Below are 3023 nucleotides of genomic sequence, written 5' to 3' on the forward strand. Positions count from 1 at the left end.
AATTTAATTAATTAATGGACATATCCTAGACTAGAAAACAAGCTAATAATCGGCCACTACCTCCTAGAAGCATCCACCAACTCATTTGATATCAAACCATAATTCAAAATTCAAATTTGGGAAGACTTGGTCTTGATATGATCCTATTATTGTGCACCCTTCTCCTCACCTTCATAACCATCACTCCCCCTCCCTCACCACCGAAATAACTCATCATTCAGATCCATTTTCAGTGTAGAAAAATCGTGAGTCTTAGCTAGAGGGAAGGCAAGAAAAATCGAGAGCAAGAAAGGTAGACAAGAAGCGCTCCATCTCCTCCGTGCCGCGTCGTCGTCGTTTCGTTCGTTTTCTTTCGAAACGAAACCAGGCATGTCTAGATTCTTTCTAAACCTCAATCAAGTCATATTATCATTTATTTTTCAGTACATGATCATGTTTATTCAAGCAAAAATCGAGATCCATGTCCAAACATTTTGAAACAACACATGCAGAATTTCGGCTCTTCATGGCAGCTTCACGTTTTCTTTTAGTTTTGATGGTTTCAGGTTGTGGTTCGACCCCAGGCTCCCAAGGCGGCTTATATACATGTAGTAGGATGCACTAGGACCATGTTGGTCCATTCAAACCAGCCCCATGCTTGCTGGAAATTCAGAATGACAGCAAGTTCCCCTAGGCGCAGATTTGTGTTTCAAAATTTTCAGTTTGGTTGCCAAGGGGTTGGATCTGATCTTGGCTGCCCTAAGGGCTCTTAGCCATGGTTGGATCACTCCCCTAGCATGTCTAAGACGTGAATAAGTTGCCCTTTTGGTGGCTTGGTCCATGGCCCCTCGGTTTTTAATCAAAACATCAAAACAGCCCCTTTCCCCATTCGGCTTCTTCCTTTGTTCAGCATATGGTTTCGGTTTGTGTTTGCTTGGTGTGGATCTTGGTTGGCCTATGGCCCTTAGCCATGGTTCATATCATGCTCCTAGATGTCTAGATTGTGCCATGGTCAATCAAATGGCCACTGGAATGACACGAGACATCGATCATAGCATAAACACTACACACGCACGCACGTTGCTCTCGGTTGGACCCTTCGGTTGAGTTTTGGTGTGATGCGGATTGTGGCTGGCCTAGGGCCCTTAGCCATGGTTCAAATAATTCCTTGGGATGTTAATAAGAGTCTCTGGTCGGTGGTTCACGCCCCTAATGGCCGATAGTCTCGAAACCAACGCAAGTCTTGTAGTTGCGCAGCTGCTGGAAATTACAGCATGTTGCTGTGTCGTTTAGAAGGCTCGTTTGAGTTCTTGGTTGGCTTTAAGCCCATGGCCTTGGACTGGACAGTGCCTCATTGAGTTGGGAAGGTCATGTTTTTGACCGTTTGTCATTCGGATCATTTTCGAGGTCGTACGAGAATTTACGGTGCAATGTGCCAAATTGACTCTCGAAAGAGCGTTTCGTGTTTTGGCCTCCATTCCACCTAGATTTCGACCCTATCATTTTAGGAGCATTATTTTATGATTTTTCAGCGTATTTTAATCATGACTATACGTCGGTTCGGTGTCGGTTCAGGTTGGCTCGGAGTCATGATTAAATGCGAAGTCATTAGGCATCATAGTCGCATCTTTTGAACGTAAATCGCATATTTGGTCAAGTTTAAGCTATTGCATATTTTTCATGGCACAGTTAGGTTGCAGCGAGCCTGGGTACGATCCAATCCAATCCAGTTGGTAAAATTACGGGACATTTTCATTATGCCAGTTAATTATTTTACGTGCATTAAATAGAAAATGATTATTTTTGAGATTTATGCGATATGGCTTGTGGTTCATTCACTATGTGGGAGTGTTATTTTATACGGTCGCCAGTGACCGATCAGTTCAGTATGGTACCAACCGGTCGCCAGTGACCGGCCAGCTCAGTTCAGTTTCAGCCTCCCCGGTAGCCAGTTACCGATCAGTTCAGCTTAGTGCAGTGGCCACAGGCGTAAAACATAATCTCAACAGAAAATTTTATCAGTTATTTCAGTACAGGCTCCAAGGAGCAAACATTTTTTACTGTGTTTATCAGTTCAGTTATGCACGTATTATAATTGCTCAGTACAGATTATTTTCAGCATGCCTCAGGACATGATATTTTATCCCATGCATATTTTAAATTCAGATTTTTTTTACTCGTTACCTGCGAGATATGCATGCTGAGTCTTTAGGCTCACTAGACTTGATTGTTGTAGGTACTGATGAGGCCAGGGCCGAGGGCGGGGACCAGTGAGCCAGCTTGGGTCGGCAGTAGTGGCACCCGAGGACCTCAGTGCAGCAGTTGTTATTTTATTCCGCAAACAATTTTTATCAGTCGTTGGATATTTTTAAATTGTTATTGTTGGCAAAACTTTATTTTCTTCCGCTGCTATTATTTTAAACATTGAACTTGATTCCCCAGTGATTTTTATGAATTAGGCCATTTAAGTTCTTTTAAAAAGAAAATTTTTAATTTTCCGCAAATTTCAAGAAGGGAGTTTTAGGCCCTTTACATTAACAACTGCAAATCTTTGTACATCTTCGTGCTTCCCGGAATGAATGAAATATGGTGTGTCATGAGCATTCTTCATAATGAGCTCCCTCAAAGAATCGTCACTAGGAACCCATAAACGATCTCAATATCGAACTATACCATCCACCTCAGAATATAACTTTCGGCTCTTTGCTTCATCTCTCAATCTCCACTTTTGAAATTGTTCATCAGTAGACTGTCCCTCACGGATTCTGTCTCTCAAAGTCGACTGAACTGTCAAGGTGGCAAGATTAGGGGTCTCGCCTCTAGCATACACTGTAAGATTAAACCGCTGTGTCTCAGACTGCAACGGTTTTTGAAGTGATAAATACGTAATAACTGCTGCCTTTCGACTCAATGAGTCTGCCACTACATTAGCTTTTTCCGGATGATAGCTAATCTCACAATTGTAGTCTTTCACTAATTCAAGCCATCGTCGCTGTCTCACATTAAACTCTTTTCGGCTGAAGAAGTATTTCAAACTTTTATGG

The sequence above is a fragment of the Primulina tabacum genome, chromosome 16, assembly GCF_025594145.1.
Source record: "Primulina tabacum isolate GXHZ01 chromosome 16, ASM2559414v2, whole genome shotgun sequence".
NCBI classification, from domain to species: Eukaryota; Viridiplantae; Streptophyta; class Magnoliopsida; order Lamiales; family Gesneriaceae; genus Primulina; species Primulina tabacum.